General features: G+C 34.5%; 2 long non-coding RNA genes across 2 annotated transcripts; one reads left to right on the top strand and one right to left on the bottom strand.

Moving 5' to 3' along the window:
- Positions 1-512: 512 nt before the first annotated feature.
- On the bottom strand, positions 513-23,919 carry LOC108372925 (uncharacterized). Its single transcript, XR_001848903.1, has 3 exons — positions 23,832-23,919; positions 15,658-15,660; positions 513-526 (listed from the first exon to the last, which is right to left on the bottom strand). It is a non-coding gene; the product is annotated as an uncharacterized LOC108372925 (long non-coding RNA).
- Positions 2,530-12,929, top strand: LOC108372924 (uncharacterized). Its single transcript, XR_001848902.1, has 3 exons — positions 2,530-2,612; positions 9,073-9,080; positions 12,919-12,929. It is a non-coding gene; the product is annotated as an uncharacterized LOC108372924 (long non-coding RNA).
- Positions 23,920-24,039: the final 120 nt, after the last annotated feature.

The raw sequence follows: 24,039 nt of genomic DNA, 5'->3' as shown, positions 1-24,039 counted from the left end.
GTCATGCCGCCTGCACTCACTGCTGCTCCCAATGTATGCGTACCATAACAATTCGATGGTGAAAAATTCTTTTTTAATATTGCCTGATTATAAAAAGGCAATAATATGACAATCGAAAAAGAAAATAAAGTTATAAATGGCAACGTCTTGATTATAAAAAGGCAATAAGATGACCATCGAAAAAGAAAACAAACCTAAGAATGGCTGCGGGGTGGGGTTTAGTAGCGCTCTCAACTATTTCGGGCAATTCCGTCCAAAGGGGTGGCCCGATCCCAAAAAAAAATTCCACACACTTGTAGTCAAGGGTCTACGCATTATTTTAACACTCACTTTTGTAAATTTTGGTCACTAATTTATTTACAAATTGGGTTTGAAATAGGCGCTTTTTTGTAAAATTCGGAAATTAGCGTACATTTATCACTCCTGTTCTCCTTAAAGCAGCCACTTCACCAATACATTTTTGTATTCCCCTTCACTTTACACTTCACTCGATTAGTTATAACTTGCTTTACGACTTTATTATTAACTAATTAATCACAATTCATTAAATAAAAACACCTTCAAACTCACGCTTCTGACTTTGGTTGCATAAGCAAATTAAATGGCAGAGTTCAGCTGTCAAACTCCAAAATATGCAAAAGAATGAGAGACAAAAGAAGATAGGATATAACCCAGTAAGCATTAAAAATATACAAAGGTGTTCTCTGCAAAAGGTGTTCAGCTCCTTTTCTTCGCAAAACAGAAAGGAGAATTCTACTGCCTGAGGGTTATAATCCCTAAGTGTGGCCGAAGGCCGCCTACGCAGAAAGGAATTCTACGCAAAAATACATTTGTTAAAAAGAACATTTTTTTTATAAAACTTGTTTTTTCTATTTTTAATTAACTTTTTTATTCTTTATTCAAAATCGCCCGATATCTAATTTAGCATAATTTCTTTTATTAAAAAATCCCACGGTTTCTGTTAGTTGGGTCATATTCCACTTCAAACTGCTCAGTTTACCTGAGAAAATTCCGTCTTTCCCCCTTTTTCAAACGGTTCCCTAGGGGCCTGTGGGAGGAGCCCAAGGGGGGGAGGTACGCCTTTTTAGAAAGCGGAAACTGTCCCCTTTCTAGTCGGGGGGAGGGGGTTTGGGGGACTATGAATACGCGCCAATAGGTTTGTATAGTAACCAATAGTCAGTACAAATTTGTACTGGAACCTGCAAATTTTTACTGGAAAAGTGAATGATAACCCAAAAAATTTGCAAGAGAGCACTGAATCGAGGGCGTAACAACACGGGAGAGTTGCAAATTCTTGCTAGTGAAATTTTACTAGGAGAAATTAGCTAACAGAAGAAGAAGAAGAATAAATGTCAAAAGCCGACATTTGTTGAATTGGTTTAACACAAACAAAATGTTTGTATAGTAACTTCTCCAGTAAAACATTGCAGCGAGAGCGTAAAAGCAAAATAGAGCGCAAAATTGAGAAGAAGAGAAAACTAGCAGAAGAAGTTATTGAACACAAAACTAGCAAAAACTTGCAAGTGAACAGTTGTTGCACTGTTTTGACATTCTGCTGTAAACATTTTACTATTTATAAATCAGTTTTAAACTCTTTGCTTTACACACAAGCACTTATACTGTCCAGTACATCATTAATATTTTCATTTCCACTCATTTTACTTTTGTTTGTGCTTAACCAATTCAACAAATGGCGGATTTTGCCATTTATTCTTCTTCTTCTGCCAGCTAATTTCTGCTATTAGCAAGAATTTGCAGCTCTCCCGTGTTGTTACGCTCTCGATTCAGTGCTCTCTTGCAAATTTTTTGGGTTATCATCAGTGTTACCGCTGAAAATTTTTCGAAAGTGGCAAAAAAGTGTCACAGTCGAAAAAAAGTGTCTTCAAGTCATTCGAATCGTTTATACCATTGTATGTAACGACTTTCATTATTTTACCTTTCGAAACTCATTAGGGCATATTCATAGTCGAAATAAAATCGACTCTAACGTTACTTTTAGCTTTTTTTCAACGGAAAATCTGCCAAAAAAGCTGCTTACAGTAGGCTTTATTTCATCTGTGACTATGGCTCATTATTTTTAAGAAATTATTAATGGAGATAATCATTTTTTGTCAAAAATAGTTTTTTCTCTTAAAACAATAACCCATTTATGAGGGACATATTAAAAAGACGCAATACGCATATTTTGCATTTAATATGAAAACATAATTGCAGTTAAAAAAGTACTTACATCAATAAATAAATAATAAATTTAACACAAATAAATTGGGGGAAATGCTAAGCTACAAAAACGGGGCATTAATTCATTCTACTGCTGGCCATTTATTCGGAAAATGTTTGACATAATAAAAAGGTTGAAATCAGTACAAATATGGCCAGAGGTGTAATTTTTAAGTGCCTTTGAAAAGTAAATACTAAAACATAAAATTGTCAAAATGTGTACATGGAATTTTAAATCAAAGAAAAGGAGCAAAGGTCGCATGATTTTTTGGAAAAGTTTCAAAATAAGCCTAATGTTAAAAAGTCGGTGTCAGGGCGCATCGATCTCCAAAAAGTGTCAATTTGACACTTTAGTCGCACAACGGTAACACTGGTTATCATACACTTTTCCAGTACAAATTTGCAGGTTCCAGTACAAATTAGTACTGACTATTGGTTACTATACAAACCCAAAAATAAAATGAGTGGAAATCAAAATATTAATGATGTACTGGACTGTGTAAGTGCTTGTGTGTAAAGCAAAGAGTTTAAAACTGATTTATAAATAGTAAAATGTTTACAGCAGAATATTAAAACGGTTTAACAACACGGGAGAGCTGCAAATTCTTGCTAGAGAAATGTTTACTAGCAGAAATAAGTTAGCAGAAGAAGAAGAAGAATAAATGTCAAAAGCCGCCATTTGTTGAATTGGTTTAGCACAAACAAAAGTAAAATGAAAGGAAATCAAAATATTAATGATGTAAAGAAAAGAGTTTAAAACTGATTTATATTTAAATAGTAAAATTTTTATAGCAGAATAACAACTATTCACTTGCGAGTTTTTACTGGTTTTGTGTTCAATAACTTTTTGTGCTAGTTTTCTCTTCTTCTGAATTTTACGCTCTATTTTGCTTTTACGCTCTCGCTGCAATGTTTTACTGGAGAAGTTACTATACAAACTTAATAAAGGCATACGTTGTAGTTGTCTCCGTGGCGTAGCCGTCTTGGCAATAGTTACGACAATTCATTTTGGTAGTAGTGCACTTTAGTAGAACCAGGTCAAGATGGACGGACTAATTCAAGAGTGGTATCAATCGACGCGTCTTGACCGGCAATTAACATTTTTAATTCATTAAAGAGTTTTTGCAAAAACACTTTCATTTTTCGCACTATGTTTTGATGAATTTGATACAAAAAAATGGATTAAATGAACTCAACTGAACACTTATTTTAAGTTGTTATACATATGTGATGTTTTAAGTGCATATTTTTGCGAAATTCTGTTTTTAATTGCAAAATTCCGCTGTTGAAAATTCGCACAAACAATCTTGTGAAGTTAATATGTATAAATAAGATGGAGGAAAACTGTTGCTGCCCATCTGTTAATACAATTTGTATATCAACTTTAAAATAAACATAAATAATGTACAAGAAATATACTTTTGTGAAAAGGGGATTTCTGTTCCGTTTCTTCGCACGCAGAAAGAAAGGGTTATAATCCCTAAGAGCGGCCGAAGGCCGCCTATGCAGAAAAGTGTTCTCTGCAAAAGGTGTTCAGCCCCTTTTCTTTAGCAACACAGAAAGGTGAATTCTACGAAGTGAGGGTTGTAATCCCTAAGCGCAGCCGAAGGCTGCCTACGCAAAAAGAAGTTGGACGCACAAAAACTATTTTAATAGAGTGCCAGCAGCAATTTACCTCCATTTTATTTTTAATAGGGTGGCAACATGAGTTTTCCTCCATTGTATTTATATTAACTTCACAAGATTGTTGTGCGGATTTTCAACATTCGAATATTCCAATTAAATACATAATTTTGTGAAAATTTCCACTTAATACATCACAAATGTATAAAAACTATTAATTATACACAAATGTATAAAAACTATTAATTACGCAAACGTCAAAGCTGTGAAGCTGTGTTTTTTTTTGTGATCTGTTTAAATGTTTGTTTTATAGAGCTGTTTACGCTTAACAAAGTAAAAAATTAAAAAAAGTCTGAATAAACTTCTGGTGCGCAATTCAAAGATAAGTAAAATATCAAAACTTCCTGTAAATTTGAATAACTTTACTTAATATTCGTAATTCCATGTGCCGAGTATTTTATTTCATATAATACAGCGTGGCGACGAATAACTGTTACCCAGGTTTTGTTGAGAAAAAAAGGCCCTTTATAGATTTTGCGAAAAAAGTATTTTATTGTTAATTTTCAACAGATTTTACTTTAGTTGTATTAATCAGTTTTTAAATTTTAATCCTTATTTACATTTGCCAGCAATGTAAACTTTGAGAGAAAAGTTCATTTGGCACGCAGGTCTTCTTCAGTTAACTTATTCCATATCTTCTGTAACCATAGGCAAATTTTCTCCATTTTGAGTCCCTTATACCCCGCCTTTTGTCCAACATAAGGCCTCATACTCAAAAATCGAATGGACTCGGAACTGGTGGTTAGGACGGCCATTCATTCGACCAAGCTTATACAGTTTTTTTTTCTTTTTTGCATTTTTTTTATACAAAGCCTAAGAAAAAATACACCTGAAAAAGACTTGCGTGCCAAATGAACTTTTCTCTTAAAGTTTAAACTGCTGGCAAATGTAAATAGGCATTAAAATTTAATAATTAATTAGTGCAACTAAAGTAAAATCTGTGGAAAATTAACAATAGAATACTTTTTTCGCAAAATCTATAAAGGACCCTTTTATTTCTAAAAAAGACCAGGGTAACAGTTATTCGTCGCCACGCTGTATATTGTTGTTGTAAAATTGCTTTTGTTTGAGCACATTGAGTTTGCTCGTTTTGTCATTTCCGCTGTTTCATCTTTATCACAGCTGTTCGAGTTGTGTTAATTAGGTGTCAGATATACAGTGTATTTAAACCTGTTCGCTTCATAGCTTTCAAACTGATATTTACCAGCTGATTGGTTCTCTGATTGATACATCGTCTTCAAATCTGTTTTGCTTTTTTGCTTCTAAAACCTATAAATAAATATCATTTTAAACATGTTGTTCACTCCGTTCGCCAAATTGCAACCCTAACTTACCGCGTTCGTCAAAAAGCTCCGCTTACTATCCAGGCTCTCTGACGTTTAAGTAAGCCGAAGCTCTACCCTGAAATTGTCACATGTCATGTATTTACACCAATTGCCACGTTAAAAGCGACTATATGTGTCATGCTGGCTCTGCGATGGGATTGCCCACATAAAATGTGCTGGTTTGAGCGGTAAGGTATTAGACGCTATTAATGAAAGAAAGGGTCTTCGTTGGTCTTGTCAAAAATGTAGATCAACCGAAGTTGATTTATTTAAATTATTTAGGCAGTCCAGAAATTGTTTTTCTGAAATCGGGAAGGATCTGTCGGTGCTTGTTCAGAAATTTAAGCATTACGAAAAAATGTTTAAGTCTTTCACATGTCTAGACAACCCTCCACACTCTGAGGATAGCCCAGAAAATAAAGGTAGGCGTAGGTTGATAGGTAGGTTGGTTTAACAGTGTTGCCATCAACATCTGAAGCTGCACTGTCTAACTTAGTTCCTCCGAATAATTCGGAATCCGGCATATCAGACATCATTACCAAAAAGTTGGTTGTAATTCCTCCGAGAAGGTCGATCCTTGTCTCTAGATTTGCTAAAGACACTTCTTCGGATGATATAAAGTCATATATATCGACTAAAATTAGAACTAAAGATGTATGTATTTGAAAATTTAATTTTAAATACGATCGCGATCTTTTATAATTGATGTAGCTGCCGAAGATTTTGATTTACTACTAAATAATTCATTTTGGCCGACCGGTGCGTTTGTTCGGGAGTTTGAGTATAAACCTAATAAAAGTAATAACAACGTAGTTAAAATTTCTAATCTTAATTCGGATTCAAAAAACTAACTCGCAAGTCTAATTTAAGTATTTACTATCAAAACTTTAGAGGTTTGAATACCAAATTAACTGACTTATATTTAAAAGGTTTTGACTGCAATTATAATATTATTTCCTTGACCGAAACATGGCTCAAACCTCATATTTTTAATTCCGAAATTCTTCCAAATGAATATCAAATATACAGGAGTGACCGAGAGGGCAGAATCGGCGGTGGAGTTCTTTTTTCGGTGCATTCATCGATCCCATCCGAGGAAGTTAGGGTTCCTGTCATTGAATATACCGAATTTAAATGTATACGTGTACAGGCAGGAAAGATTTATATTTATTTAGCTCTTTGCTACATCNGAGTTCTTTTTTCGGTGCATTCATCGATCCCATCCGAGGAAGTTAGGGTTCCTGTCATTGAATATACCGAATTTAAATGTATACGNCGTCTCTGGTAAATTTTGGCCGTCGACCAGTGTAATTAGTCACGACTTTTTCCATTTCAGTGGCGATGTTTTTACGCTATTTTGCATTTCAGGTGACGATATGCAGCTAGTTTCTTTACTTGAGTCCGTAAATGCAATGCTTACGGCATCCGATTCTATNCATCGTCACTGAAATGCAAAAAGTAGCAACTTATTAAAAAATTCAAAATTCACTTTTTGATTGCTGTGATGGATTTCTTCAAATTACAACTCCCGACATCGTTTTATGAAAAAAAAATAATAATAACACTGGACCACAAATTTCAACTTTTTCTCTTTACCAGAAACGCCGTTATGAAATTCGTATGTAAAATCACCCCCTGATTCCGAAAATCAAGGTTATTTTTAATTTTATGGTACCGTTTTTGAGATATTTGCAATTTACCGTTTTTGCAAAAAAAAAAAAAATTCGGTCCACTTAATCATATATATCTCAAGAACGAATTAAGCAATTCCAAAACGGTTTGAAGCTTTTAAAAGGTAATAAAATTTTCTATAAGCTGTGCATACAACACTTTTTGCTAGGCCCTGTAGATTCAAAGATAACGAACAATNTGAAATGCAAAATAACGTAACATCATCGTCACTGAAATGCAAAAAGTAGCAACTTATTAAAAAATTCAAAATTCACTTTTTGATTGCTGTGATGGATTTCTTCAAATTACAACTCCCGACATCGTTTTATGAAAAAAAAATAATAATAATTAGTCACGACTTTTTCCATTTCAGTGGCGATGTTTTTACGCTATTTTGCATTTCAGGTGACGATATTCAGCTAGTTTCTTTACTTGAGTCCGTAAATGCAATGCTTACGGCATCCGATTCTATCATTGTTTTAGGCGATTTAAATCTGCCACACATTTCATGGAACATTATTGACACCGATGTTGTACCAGTTTCATAGATAGTTACAATAGGGCTGTTCAGGNGATCCTTGTCTCTAGATTTGCTAAAGACACTTCTTCGGATGATATAAAGTCATATATATCGACTAAAATTAGAACTAAAGATGTATGTATTTGAAAATTTAATTTTAAATACGATCGCGATCTTTTATAATTGATGTAGCTGCCGAAGATTTTGATTTACTACTAAATAATTCATTTTGGCCGACCGGTGCGTTTGTTCGGGAGTTTGAGTATAAACCTAATAAAAGTAATAACAACGTAGTTAAAATTTCTAATCTTAATTCGGATTCAAAAAACTAACTCGCAAGTCTAATTTAAGTATTTACTATCAAAACTTTAGAGGTTTGAATACCAAATTAACTGACTTATATTTAAAAGGTTTTGACTGCAATTATAATATTATTTCCTTGACCGAAACATGGCTCAAACCTCATATTTTTAATTCCTAAATTCTTCCAAATGAATATCAAATATACAGGAGTGACCGAGAGGGCAGAATCGGCGGTGGAGTTCTTTTTTCGGTGCATTCATCGATCCCATCCGAGGAAGTTAGGGTTCCTGTCATTGAATATACCGAATTTAAATGTATACGTGTACAGGCAGGAAAGATTTATATTTATTTAGCTCTTTGCTACATCCCTCCTAATTCCGCCGTAACAGTATATATCGTCACCTGAAATGCAAAATAACGTAACATCATCGTCACTGAAATGCAAAAAGTAGCAACTTATTAAAAAATTCAAAATTCACTTTTTGATTGCTGTGATGGATTTCTTCAAATTACAACTCCCGACATCGTTTTATGAAAAAAAAATAATAATAATTAGTCACGACTTTTTCCATTTCAGTGGCGATGTTTTTACGCTATTTTGCATTTCAGGTGACGATATTCAGCTAGTTTCTTTACTTGAGTCCGTAAATGCAATGCTTACGGCATCCGATTCTATCATTGTTTTAGGCGATTTAAATCTGCCACACATTTCATGGAACATTATTGACACCGATGTTGTACCAGTTTCATAGATAGTTACAATAGGGCTGTTCAGGATCTTGTACATATGCTCTTGGATTTGCATATTCGTTGCATTTGTAAATTCACAACAATAAAATGCACACGGTTGCCATGGCAGCAAGCAAAAAATATGCAAATGCAATTCCAACTGCAAATCCAAGACCATTTCCACAACATCCTGAACTGCCTTAATGTATTTCTGGAGGAAACGGCTGAACTTTGCCTTAAATAAATAAATATATGTATGTCCAAGTAAGTTTGGAAAGGTCTTGGATCTCGTGTACGCTGATGATGTTCCGAAGGCCTCTATTAATCGGTGTGATCCCCTAGTTTTGCCAAAGGAAGCATACCATCCCGCTCTTGAGTTAAGCTACGAAATCATAAATGAAATATGTACGTAATAACACTGTGCGACACTAAAAAATACCCGGGAAGTTATGTACATTTTCTGGTAGGTCTTTTCGAGTAAAACAAGAATCGAAATATAAAATCGTGATTTACCGTTAAAAAAAACGGTTTATGAACAGAGTTTCGGTTTATTGCCGGGCTTAAAAATAAGAAACTTGGGCCTTTCTAACGACATATATGTGAATAAAAAAACCTTAAGAGATATGTGTGTATTTACCCAGCAAACACCTTTTTTTACTTTCTTCANGTATTTGAAAATTTAATTTTAAATACGATCGCGATCTTTTATAATTGATGTAGCTGCCGAAGATTTTGATTTACTACTAAATAATTCATTTTGGCCGACCGGTGCGTTTGTTCGGGAGTTTGAGTATAAACCTAATAAAAGTAATAACAACGTAGTTAAAATTTCTAATCTTAATTCGGATTCAAAAAACTAACTCGCAAGTCTAATTTAAGTATTTACTATCAAAACTTTAGAGGTTTGAATACCAAATTAACTGACTTATATTTAAAAGGTTTTGACTGCAATTATAATATTATTTCCTTGACCGAAACATGGCTCAAACCTCATATTTTTAATTCCTAAATTCTTCCAAATGAATATCAAATATACAGGAGTGACCGAGAGGGCAGAATCGGCGGTGGAGTTCTTTTTTCGGTGCATTCATCGATCCCATCCGAGGAAGTTAGGGTTCCTGTCATTGAATATACCGAATTTAAATGTATACGTGTACAGGCAGGAAAGATTTATATTTATTTAGCTCTTTGCTACATCCCTCCTAATTCCGCCGTAACAGTATATATCGTCACCTGAAATGCAAAATAACGTAACATCATCGTCACTGAAATGCAAAAAGTAGCAACTTATTAAAAAATTCAAAATTCACTTTTTGATTGCTGTGATGGATTTCTTCAAATTACAACTCCCGACATCGTTTTATGAAAAAAAAATAATAATAATTAGTCACGACTTTTTCCATTTCAGTGGCGATGTTTTTACGCTATTTTGCATTTCAGGTGACGATATTCAGCTAGTTTCTTTACTTGAGTCCGTAAATGCAATGCTTACGGCATCCGATTCTATCATTGTTTTAGGCGATTTAAATCTGCCACACATTTCATGGAACATTATTGACACCGATGTTGTACCAGTTTCATAGATAGTTACAATAGGGCTGTTCAGGATCTTGTACATATGCTCTTGGATTTGCATATTCGTTGCATTTGTAAATTCACAACAATAAAATGCACACGGTTGCCATGGCAGCAAGCAAAAAATATGCAAATGCAATTCCAACTGCAAATCCAAGACCATTTCCACAACATCCTGAACTGCCTTAATGTATTTCTGGAGGAAACGGCTGAACTTTGCCTTAAATAAATAAATATATGTATGTCCAAGTAAGTTTGGAAAGGTCTTGGATCTCGTGTACGCTGAGTTAAGCTACGAAATCATAAATGAAATATGTACGTAATAACACTGTGCGACACTAAAAAATACCCGGGAAGTTATGTACATTTTCTGGTAGGTCTTTTCGAGTAAAACAAGAATCGAAATATAAAATCGTGATTTACCGTTAAAAAAAACGGTTTATGAACAGAGTTTCGGTTTATTGCCGGGCTTAAAAATAAGAAACTTGGGCCTTTCTAACGACATATATGTGAATAAAAAAACCTTAAGAGATATGTGTGTATTTACCCAGCAAACACCTTTTTTTACTTTCTTCACCTTTTTTTCCACTTTGGTGAGCTTTTTACGCACTATTTTATAAAAAATCCAGACTAGTCCTAAATCGGCTGTACAACTAAATTTAATAGCGAGTAAAACAAGTGTTTATTTTCAGAAATCGGATGAAAGTTTAAGGAGTTATTAAACTTTTTATGAAAATAAAATTTTTGCAAAAATATTATTTTTGGCTATACAACTCAAAAATGTTTTCTTGACCGCTTTTTTTTTAATTTGACGTTTTGTATGAACGCAAAGTATGATCATTCCGAGATCCGGATCAAATAGGCAGGAAAAACGTTTTAAACGTCCCACTGCATTTAAACCTAGGATATATGAAACTAAGGGGGTATTCTCACAGTCCTGCAAAGCCCTTGCACGGTGCACGGTTCGCACGGTTTGAAAAGCTGTCCCATGGAAAACCGGGTTTTTTCGTGCAATCCAGTCACCGTGCAAGGTCTTTGTAAGACTCCGAGAATACCCATAATTGTAAAAAAATTAGATGTAAATAGCAACGCTTTTTGTGATCTTAATGTGGTGTTCCCAAAATCAAGTGAAGCAAAAATAAAAGGAGGTATTAATTTTTTATCCTCTCATCTAATACTTTTTCATCAGTTTTTTCTCTTTTTATGAATTTTAGCTATTTTCATAGGACCTCAAATTTGTAAAATTATGAGCGAAGTGAGCTTTTTGAACAAGCTGAGCTCTGTAGAAAAGCATGCATGGAAGTGTTTTGTAGCGCTATGCAATAATTTCGTTGGATACCACAGAAGCGACGACTATGTTACAGTTGTTAACGAATTTTTGAATGCTTACGGTGGAATAGGTTTTAACATGTCCATAAAAATTCATTTCATCCATTTGAATTTGGACTTCTTCCCACATAATTTGGGACCCTTATGCATAAGAGCGCTATGGTATAAAAATGATATCAGAGGGAAGAAAAAATTTTTGTGTAGTATATTCAAAAAAAAATATTTTTACAAAAATTTTGTTTTCATAAAAAGTTTAATATCTCAGTAAACTCAGTTTTGCGGCATAGCTACTTTGCATTAATTCATATTTATGTAAAATTAAGAAGAATTTAATTAACAATCCTAAATCATTTTATGGTTTCGTAAATTCAAAGCGTAAAGTTCATGGTTTTCCGTCCGCTATGCATTATCGCAACACTGTGTCTAGCGACAGCCAACTCATTGTCAACATGTTTTCCAGTTCTTTAGGTCCAATTATTCTGTAGACTTCCCTATAAATGGAGACTATCAGTACGAGCTTTGTCCAATCAACTCTGCTTATATTCCAGTAATATCTTCCGATGAAGTTTTACACTATTTAAAAACCTGCGTCATTTAGGCCTGGACCTGGTCATATTCCGACCTGTATTCTTAGAAACTGCGCTGAGAACATCTGCGAGCCTTTAACAACTCTATTCAATTTGTCAGTAAAATATGGTGTTTTTCTAGGGTTGCCAGATTTTTATGCGCGAAATCAGTACGTTAGACTTTTTCATGCTAAAAAATCAGTACTTTTCAGTACATTTTTATTCAAAGCAAAATTATGAATGTAAGTAACAGATAATACTTTAAACCGCCAGAGTACTTGTTTTTAACAATATTTTGGTACATAAATAAAATATAGTTCATAAAAAATAAAGGTGTTATTCATTTTAACATGAGTGTACACACATTGTACACAGAAGCCAATAAATTAGTTTATAGTTATGACACTTTTGAATAGCAATAATGAGATAATTTCCATCTTCTGGGTTTAAATAGTCAAAGAATTCTATACATTTCATTTTAAAATTATTTTAGTATGAAGTTCACTTAAACAATTTTTTATTAGAGGACAGTTTTTCACTTTGCGTCAGGAAGCAAACTTTATACTTAAGATCCTCTCAGTTGCTNATGAAGTTCACTTAAACAATTTTTTATTAGAGGACAGTTTTTCACTTTGCGTCAGGAAGCAAACTTTATACTTAAGATCCCCTCAGTTGCTTCGATGGAACAAAATTAAAAATTTTTCAAATGTGGAAAAGTACCAATATTTAAGGACTCAATCTATAATTCCTTATGGCTTAATTAATTTTTTCAACCACGCAAAAACTTGGAAAGACTAAGAATTCGCTAAAACGAGTATCTAACTGTTTGTCTTGTATGCAAAACCTTTTACAATGTCAGTAAATTGTGAAAAAAGAATTGTAAGTTATAGGCACAAGCCATTCGAATATTCAAGTTTGTTGATATTAAACTGAAAGTTATATTCGAGATAACTAGCAACACTCGACAAAAAAGTCAGCCTACGCTACGAAAAACGAGTTACGAAAATTCGGGTTCTGGAATAAGGGGGTAAGTTATTTAAAAAGAAGGCTGACTTTTTTGTCGAGTGTTGCTAGTTATCTCGAATATAACTTTCAGTTTAAACGAAAAATCCACAAGCTGCAACCCTTGCGGAAACATGTGCAGCATTGCCAGCTGTCAGTTGTTTTTCGAAGACAGCTGAATGAAGGAAAACAAAGTGGAAAGGAATTAAAAAAAACACACTCCTCCTATGCCTGAATAACTGGTTCCCAATCCAGTTAATGCAATAACATCATCTTCCAAGCCATTGAAAATACGCAGTTTGTTAGGTCCACCACCTATTGCGCTTGATTCTGCCTTCGGCCGCGCTTAGAATTCTCCTTTCTGTGTTGCCTGAGTAGAGGGGCTTCCGCATGTCAAAACTATACAACATTTCTTGTGCATATCACTCCGGCTACGCCATCCACAGTATTTTTTCGCAGAACCCACATCGAAATATGCAAAAAAAGTGCATAGTGCATAGTTAATAAGTTAGTGGCCGGAAATTTGAAAATTTACTTTAACTAAAAGTTTAATCCTTTGGTTATACGTGTATGTTAAAGTATTTGGATTCGGGTTATGCGTTTGGACACAACAACCGAAAATCTTTGTACAAATAACTAAACCGGACCCAAGTTTCTCAATAAGGGGCATGAAAGATTATTTTTTGCTGGTTTATATAAAGCAGTGGATAAAAATATACGTATATGCGAAAGGCAGATTTATCAGTTTAAATGAACAACACTAATATTTCCTGCAAACACACATCGATTTACATCTTTTATCTCGCCTCCAACACAGAATTGTTTTCGTACAAAATTACGCAAAAAAGCTTACTCGTCCGTTTTTAGGCATGCCATTGTTACGAATTTCGAAAGTTTGAAAATACGATTCGGATTGCAGCATACTATTTCTATGATTCGTAGCGAATTCCGAATACGAAAGAGTTGCAGAATAGGGGTGTTAAGCTCCATCATATTATCGCAACTGATATGTAACGACCCGGCGATATGCCCATAAACGATTGATCTTTTTGTTATATTTATTGCTTGGGCATATCAAACATTATCTGAAACATGTTAACTATAATTAAATTATTTTCTTCTTACATTTTTCAGTACAGTTTAAGGAAGTTCCAACGTTATGTAAAAACCTTAGGAAAATCCTAAAGTATTTGGTTTGAATTGAAAATTCAGTACAAATAAGTACATATTTTGAAAAATCAGGACATTAGCGTACTGATTGAAGAAATGAATAAAATCAGTACAAGAGTTGAAAAATCAGTATTGTACTGATAAAATCAGTACGTCTGTCAACTGTATGTTTTTCCGTCAGCCTGGAAGGAGTCTTTCATAATACTACTTCACAAAAATGGCGGCAGGTCCTCTATAGAAAACTATCGAGGCATAGCGAAGCTCTCCGCTATCCCCAAATTATTCGAAGCAAACATTGTTAATCAGCTGACATATTCTATATCTTCTTCAATTTCACAATCTCTGTTCATATCTACTTATGAACAGCAACACGCATTTTTATACATGTATGTATGTGCATATGCTTATGTCCATGTGTTGCATCTTTGTAGGTACAATCGCAGTATATACGTATATTTTGGTGTATTCAAGTGTGCCCATATGTTGCATGCATCACAGGCATATTGTCCCACGCCTTGATGCAAAGAAAGAAATTAAATGTTTAGGTAAGGAAAAAGAAACCATGCGACTCAAGGACACTTATCACTTGGGTAAGAGATGCGTGAGTGCATAATTTGTGGCTTACGTTTATAGTCCGGGAGCCAGCGACATATTTTTGTCAATAATTTAAGTTCCGGCTTTTTAATATATATGACTCGTATGATGTCGCTATGAAGCGTACTAACGTTCCGCTGCGCCGTTCTGGGTGGGTTGGGCTACAGCAGCCTCTCACGCAAACAAAAAAAAAATAAAAAATATAATTATTTCAGTTTTGCTAGCAATGATATGAATGATAGAGTGTATAGTAAAGATCAAAAAAACGATGTTCAGCTGGCTGTATGTGGCTGGGTTATACTTCAGCTGCTCAGGTGAATACAAAAAAAAAATAAAATTAAAAAAATGTATGATTTTAGTTCGCACGAAAATTGGTCAGGTGATAGTTGATATGATACTTAAATCAAATCAAACGTTCAGCTGGTTGTATGCGGGTGGAAAAACGTTTAGCTGAGGCAGTGAAGGGCACGCGTAACTTTAATACGTCAACTGAACGTCTTTTCGCCCGCATACAGTCAGATGAAGGTTTTTTTTTTTGGGTTTAAAGTGATATCTGAACTATCGTATAACCAATTTTCACCTGAACTGAAAGAATGTATCTAAAGTTACACGTATTTACTCATGCAACCACCAACTTGCATCGATATATTAATACTCTTGTCTATATTGCTCATATTGGCGAGCATGACTAAGATATCAGTGTCGGAACACCGAATGATAACGTTAGTATCACTTTGTAATTTACAAATATGGTAAATAATCTTAGTGCCTGCCTCCTCGTGACAAGAATAAGTCAGTTGATGCTCGATACTTCGGATTATTTTACCATCTCTGACTATATACTTATGGCAAGCGTCACGGCACCATGTAATCCTCTGCCCAATGGTCAACAAAAAAATTAACAATAGCCTCTTTGAAGTTGACATTTTTCAACTCGCCTGTGAAGTCGGTCGGTCGTACTTGCTCAGACCCACTGATGCTAAAATTGGATTGGATTTGGTTATAATAATAATAGATTCGCGCTTACACATATGTATGTTCGTGTTTGGCCGAGCTTCTCCTCCGACTTGTGGCGTGCGCCTTGATGTTGTCACACAAAGCGGAGGGACCTACAGCTTTACGCCAACTCCGAACGGCGATTATATTTTTATGAGAAGCTGTTTTTCATGGCAGAAATACACTCGGAGGTTTGCCATTGCCTGCCGAGTGACGACAGCTATTAAGAAAAAACCTTTTTTCTATATTTTTTTGCGATGTTGCTTTGACCAGGGCTTGAACCCAGGTGCTGATGAGTGAAAGCGCGCACTGCTTACCACTACACCACAGCGGCCGACATTGGATTTGATTGACGGAAACATATATCGATCAACCTGATGATAAGATGGTGAGATTTCCAAAAGCGATTCTGATAGTGATTCGGATGACGACGCTACAAGCTCGTCAGCAGACCAAAGCGAGGAAGAAACCTAAATTTATTTATGTCTATATGCTATGTACAATATTGTGTACGTCAAATAAAAATTTTCATTGATAAACTTCTTCATTTATTAACATGCACGTCACTTGTACGAAAGTTGCATGCGTAAATACGTGTAACTTTAGATACATTCTTTCGGTTCAGGTAAAAATTGGTGATATGATAGTTCACATATCACCTTAAACCAAAAAAAAAACGTTCAGTTCGGGCGGAAAGACGTTCAGTTGACGTATTAAAGTTACGCGTGCCCTGAGAGTGCCGGTAATATATGTACCAGCTTTCTGCGTTACACCTTCACTGCCTCATCTGAACGTTTTTCCACCCACATACAGCCAGCAGTGATCGGACTCAAAAAAAAATTTGTGTGGTAGAATGTGGAAAAAAATGTGTTAGATTTCAATAAAATGTGGTAAATCTCAGGTTTTCGATCAAACTTTGTACAAAAATTAAAAAGTCTACACGGTTTCACCCAAATTGCAAGCATTTTAATTAGAATCTAAAAAAATTTAATGTTAGTATTATAAAGTGCAAAATTGAAATAGCAACTTGCGTTGAGTTTTGGAAAATTTTTTCGTTGACATTGTAAAGCAGATCCTTCAACATGAAGATATTTTTCAAACATATTTTGAAAAATTTCTGCAACCTTGCGGAGTGCTGCCAGCTTTTCTTTTTATCACATCAGGATGTAGCGAACAAATATGGCACGTTCCAGAAACCGCTACTTGGGATTTGACAATTCTCAAGTAAAAGTAAACAACGCTTTAGAAACTTTATATCCACTGAAATTTGCTAATACTTTCACAAAAATCACCGTTTATTATCATTTTCGCTATTAATTCTTTTTATAAATCATATATTTTGCAATTTAAAACAATAAAACCACGTCTCCTGTCAAAATATTGAATATTGAAAAAATTTACTATTTTACAGTTTATTTTACCCTTCCATTCTGCCTGTTCTTAGTGTTTAGGGNAAAATATTGAATATTGAAAAAATTTACTATTTTACAGTTTATTTTACCCTTCCATTCTGCCTGTTCTTAGTGTTTAGGGTTGGACAATTTTTTTTTGTATACACCTGAGCAGCTGAAGTATAACCCACCCACATACAGCCAGTGAACATCGTTTTCTTACTCTATACTATACACTCTACCATTCATATCATTTTTAGCAAAACTGAAATAATTAAATTATTTTTATTTTTTTTTTTTTGCGTGGGAGGCTGCTGTAGCCCAACCCACCCGTGGTGCCGCAGCGGAACGTTACTAGGCTTTATAGGAGCATTGTACGATGCATTGAATGAATATGAGCAAAACTAAAATTGGTTCGCAAAAATCTGTCGCTGGCTCCCGGACTATTAATGTTTCCCAAGAAATTTTTAACTATAGGTTGAGTAGAGCACGGATGAGCGTAGAATGGCATGCGGAAGGATATCAGCTAGATTTAGAATATTTCACCGCCCTATTGAAGTTGAAACTTGTGATGTGCTTGTTAAGGCGTGTTGCATCTTGCATAATTTTTTACGTAGCCAATCGAGAAACCTCCATATTTGGATCAGAGTTTTGCGCAAAGCTTACCAGCAACTATGCCATCTTTGCCACTGCAAGATCAAAGTGGATAGCGGTATGTCTGCTAAATCAGAGACAACGTGTGGAACTATTGCATTTCTGACGGTAATGTTCCATTTCAGTGGACGAATACTAAAAATGTACCATTAAATATAAATAAAGCAGAGTTATGCATTTTATAATAATTTTGGAGAGCCCTAAATTATAAGCAAATGAAAATTCAAAAATCGAGCTCGAGCGACCTTTAGGACATTTATTCTAAAAAAAGATCTAAAATCGGTTAACAATTGGAAGCTCTACGCCACTTTGTTACAGAAATAATCAATATGTTTTGCTCAAAATTATAAGTCTCTGAAATATAATCCAAATTCGAAAATGAAACAGTGTTTATATCTGAAAATGAAACAGTGTTTATATTTACGGTCCAATTACATTCACCTATTTCTTTCAAAATATTCGTAAGTATAGAGTAAGATTTACTGTAGGTTTCAAAATTGTAGAACTGTGTTATTAAGCTACATATATACTAGCAGACCCGGCGAACTTCATCCCGCCCAATATAAATTTTTTTGTATTGAAACAATTTGGTCCAACATTTTCACCAACAGTTCACGTCCTTGATTTTCAATGACGCAAGATACGTAATAGTCTCAGTGCGTTTGAAAGGCGCCACCAATAACTCCAATTTTTCTACATAACTATGCGATTGATGTCATATACCTCCATACCATATTGGAGTCCTCTGCAATGAACACCGCCAGAGATATGCAGTATGAAAAATTCGATTTATATGGGAGGTGCCACGCCTCCTTTTCCGATAACCACAATTTTTGTCCATGTTAATGCGATTGCTTTCATTTATCTCCATACCAAGTTCGAGTTCTCTTCCATTAACACATCCAGAGATATGCAGTGTGAAAAATTCGGTTTGTATGGCAGGTGTCACGCCGCTTTTTCCAATAGCCCCAATTTTTCTTCATGACTATGCGACTGATTTTATATATCTTGTAAATACCAAGTTTCAGTACTCTACCATGAACACTTCCAGAGATATGCAGTATGGAAAATTCGATTTGTATGGGAGCTGCCACGCCCCCTGCACCTAGCGGTATGAAATATACTTTACATCCGATTCTCATACCTACCATATACACACAAAAAAATTTCATAAAGATCGGTCGAGCCGTTTAGGAGTAGTTCGACCACTAACACCGTGACATGAGATTTTTATATATTAGATAGTCAGTGCCAAATGTCAATATACACCATAGGGGAGATTCTGTAACCAGTTAGCCACAAGTTTCGGATCGCTATCGCACTTGTTGACGTAAAAATATTAATATCATATGTCAACAAAAGCGATACCTATCCGAAAATTGTCGCTAACTGGTTACAGAATTTCCCCCCTTGTTCTAATATAATATTCACCATTGTTTTCATGAAAATGTTTTTCATAAATTATTTATGAAAACATAGGTCATTCTACAACTTAAACCATGATATAATTTAAAGTTTTACACTTTATATAAAGTTCACAAAGGGTCAAACAATTTTCATCAAAATTTCTAAATTCAAGTCGCTAAAAATTATGGTTGATTTTTTAGAATTTTTTTATGGAGGTGATCATATCGACTGCTGAGTGGAAGATCGACCTATCTCGGCAGCCAGTTCGAAAATGCTCTATTTCAAACCACTTTTAAAGACGCCCTATTTCACAAATTGATTGAAAAAAACACCCTATCTCAGAATTTGTTTGAAGAATTTTCGAAATTTTGATGAAATTTGTTGAGTTTTTCTAAATTGTGTATAAAGCTTGAAGCTTTGATTTATATGGGTTTTGCATAAAGCATGAACAATACTTTTATAAAAAAAAAACAAAAAAAAATAACTTGAAAAAAATATTGTGAATAATAAAAAAAATTAACATGTAAAACTTTTTAGAATAAAAGTATATAAAAAAAAACGCAATAAATTCAAAATGAAAAGAAAAATCAACAAACAAAACGAGGAACAGTTTAATTAAAAAATAATACAAAACCATTCTCATTAGATAAATTGTTATCACATTTGGGTTTAGAAAATCACCTTTCAGTAGTTTTTCCGCTTTCATTCTAATGAAATATCTGCGTCAGCCAAAGCCGTTTTGAGAATATTCAATCATATCTGAGTGCGATGACATGGTTTGTGAAAGAACTAACGTGTTCATCACCTTTGTCCNATCTGCGTTAGCCAAAGCCGTTTTGAGAATATTCAATCATATCTGAGTGCGATGACATGTTTTGTGAAAGAACTAACGTGTTTATCACCTTTGTCACCCATCGTTTCTGTTGCGCTAGCGAGTGGCAATTGCTGCACCTGAAAGGCAATAGTGCTTCCGAAGCTTGTAAAAATATTTTCGGGTTCTGCAACGGATGAAATGATGGCGTCAAGTGCCTTGTCAAAGTTTGCTCCTTATCTGGCTTGCGGCGGCAAGATGAGGTGGATAAAGTGGAGGACGTTGATGAGAAGGGCCTAATAGCAAGCGAGTTTGGAGATACTTGTGGAGGAGAAATTTGTATTAATGTCTCATCTAAACCTTCATCTTCAAGACACTTCAGTTTCCAACTCAACATTTTCCTGCAATCAGATATATATAGTACATATATGTCCAAAAATAGTTAAAATAACTATACAATTTTTAATATACCATTTCCAAGTTGCTCGTCGTTTTCCGTAGCACAATAACAGAATCCAAAAATTTCATTTCGTTATAATAATATAGGTGGGGCTCATATAGTGTCTCAGCTCCTTCACCCGATTACTTTGAGTTATCCACTTTTTTCTTTTCAGCAACATAGGTTGTCCGCAAATTTTTATTTTGCGTTTTACCTCTTCCACATCTTTTCCCATTTCTTTTGCGATATGCAACCAAGCTTTTCTTTTAAGGTCCACAATTTTTATGCTGCAGACTTGAAGTTCCATAGACATTCATTCTCCCTAAATAAACTAATTAATCTAAAATATCTGATGGACGTTCCATTTCACAATGCCGAATTCGTAAATCCGCACAAAAGTTTATTTTTTCAATGCAAATGGTGCGATAAAATGAAAATTGAAAATCGCGCGGTTTTTTATTAAAAATTTTCATTTATATATACATATATTAAATGAAAGAAGATACCGAAAAGCATTGAACACTGCACACACCTTGTAAGGAAAAGTGAATTATTGTCATCCTTTTTGCTTGTTTTTGATTGGTCGAACGTATTTACATTTCTTTCTGTTTTGACAGTCTAGGTTTCTCAAGCAACAACAAAATACATGGCAGGGTCGTGTTTGCTCTACGGCCATTACCTGTTTATCTAAATAATGTAAAATAATGAACGAAATCTCGATCGGTGAACACAGAAGCGCAGCTAGCAACTGTATACGTGAAAAAGCAATGTTGCCACTTTTTCTCATTAAATCATGTTCGAATCGTGGAAATTTTAGAAGATCACAGGGTTGCTTTTAGCATTTAGATTCTTAATGCAGAAATGGAGTTGCATTTAATTGCATTTAGGTGACGAATTTTGTATGGTTAAATGTACTTTTAGAGCTAAATGCGCTAAATAAGTTACTGTTTACTTAGGGTTTACACCGGACAATACTGTCATGACAATAGAAACACATACACACTTCTTCACTAATACATGTATACTTCTTCAATTGTCTCAATCACTGTCATGATTATTTTGAAGACAGTAAATCGGACAATGATTTGACGTATGCAGACAATAATTTTGACGTCTTGCGCAAGAAAGAAGATAAATTCATAACAAAGTAACTACAATAATTAAAGAGACGCTGGTGTGTATGTAATTGTGTCTCTTCTTTCTTATTTTTTTAGTTTTTATGCGTATTTCTGCAACTTATAATTCAACGTTCACGTTCGACATGCATCGTTCACGTTCGACGTTCAAAATGAATTAGCTAACTATTGTCAGGACGCCTACGTCTTGGAGACAATTATCAGCCTTTTTGGCAACTATTGCGTATTTCTTTATTGTCCTTACAGCATTGTCCAATGTAAACGCGCCGTTACACCGGACAATACTGTCATGACAATAGCAATACATGCACATGATTCAATAGTTGTGTTTAATGAGACCGAAAAAAGTTCCGAGCAGCTCAAGTTAGAGCAGAATCGAGCAGATGTCAAAAAAAACAATAGAGCAAGTTAGAGGAACTCAGTTCACAAATCTCATGAAACACTTTTCAGGCTAGAGCAGCGCATTAAACACAACTAATAATTAAAGGTTTGCTCATTATTGACATTCGAGTTTTGACACTTCCTTACAAAAGCTTTGCACACACTCACTAACCCACACACAGTGCCTTGCTAAGGGAGCCGACTTTGTCAAGAGGGAGCGAGAAAACTGTTTTCTGAGCAAACCTTTTATTATTGAATCATCCCAACAAATATTTAGATTTGAGGTCAACCAGAGGTTAAGTAGAGAACTAAGGTATTTCTCAAATCTCCAACGTTTTTTCTCAACAGTATCTCAAGTGAAGGATCATAGCGTTCTCAACGAAAAGGGCATTGTTCTTTGTATGAAAAAATAACTGTTTCTCAAGTTGAGAAAATGCTCGTTCCCAACTTGAACTCCAATGGCGCGTATTCATAGTCCAGCACTAAGTCGAAACTAACAAAGTTGAACTTAAATTTAAGTACCAACTTAAAATTCTACCTCTATTCATAGTCGCATTTCAGACTTCTACTAAGTAGTTACTTAGTTTACGATATTAGCAAAACGAGTGTGAAAATGTATCGATTTTTCTTTACGATATTTTGGAAAAATTACATTTTTATTAAATAATGTCGAAGTTTGATCATCCGTTTATGTAATTTTTACTTTTCATTGCATGTATTATGCAAAAGAATAAGGTATAATTTTCTTGTTAATTGTGTGAAATAGCCAGAACAACCGCATGATGTGAAGTCGATGTTTATCGAAAGCTATGCTGTGAAACATACAAATATAGATATCTAAATGTTATGCACTAAATTTACTTTAAAAGAACAAGCTGAAATCTGACATATTACTTGAGAATTTATTGCTAAATTATTCAATTATAAAATTGTGATGCTTAGCCTTTATTCGAATTGTAATACAGCATTTAATTTCATCTTCCATTAAAATGGATCGTCTTTGTAAATTTCAATTGGAGATCTATTGATATTATCAAAATCACGCTCTACCAACTTAATTTTTACATATTTCGTCTTTGTTTTCCCTTAATTTAATAAAATACTTACTTCCTAGTTACGACTTAAGTTGCAGCTGCAGCCGAAACTAAATTTAAGTTGGTACTTAGCCAGAAAAGTCGAAACTAAGGCGACTATGAATAGCTTTAGTTGTAACTTAAGGCCTGTATGCAGCTCTCAAGAAAAGCAAAAACTCCATATAAAATGACGTACAAGAAATGGCTAAGAAATTTTCTTGAGTCAAATTTCCTTCAGGCAGTACGCAGTTCTTAAGAAATTTGCTACGCTTTTTACTACGGTTTTCTAAAGTTTTTTTGTGAAAAAAGAGCACAAGGCAACCCAGGTTTGCAACAGAAATATATGCCCGTTCTATTATTTCTTGAGGAAAGAGTGAGGCAACAGGCTGTGACGTATCAAAAATGTCAAAATTCCTTGGACACACACGCGAAATAATGGCAATTTTTCTTGACCGTTTTCTTGAGAGCTGCATACAGGGCTTTAGGATAGTTTCGACTTAGTTGTGAACTAAATATGACAATGAATATGCGCCAATGTAATTCTCCTAATTGGTCTCAAATATATCATTGTAATACTGAAATTGAAATATTAAAATACCTTGTGCCTTTTTGATTGAAACGACATACATAGATGAATTGAAATATTAATTTTTCATTTTATTATTCCTTTTGTGTTATGTAGTTAATCAATATCGTATTACAGTAATTCACTTCACAGTGTACAGGGTAACAACCGCTAAAAAAAGGTCCGGGGAAGTCGGGAGGGGTACCGAACGACGCGTTTCGGTCCCCCTATTAACAATCCGGAGGGGGAGGGCCAATATTATTAACCATTTAAAAGTTATAAACAAAAAACTTTTGTTAAATTTCGTTGTTTTGTATGGGCAATTACCCCGACAAAAATTCACTAAATCACCTGTTCTCACTTTTTATACACTATTAAAATATATAATTTAACTTAATTATTAAACAAACACATAGTTTTATCAACCTAGGATAAATTATTTTGTTACTAAAAAGAAATTGACAATCTTTGCGAACTGAAACGCGAGATTCCGAAATAG

The sequence above is a fragment of the Rhagoletis zephyria genome, unplaced genomic scaffold (assembly GCF_001687245.7).
Source record: "Rhagoletis zephyria isolate East Lansing unplaced genomic scaffold, Rhagoletis_zephyria_1.1 Rzeph_scaffold_06171, whole genome shotgun sequence".
NCBI classification, from domain to species: domain Eukaryota; kingdom Metazoa; phylum Arthropoda; class Insecta; order Diptera; family Tephritidae; genus Rhagoletis; species Rhagoletis zephyria.
The sequence above is the reverse complement of the archived record's forward strand: the minus strand, read 5'-3'. Positions and strand labels throughout refer to the sequence as shown.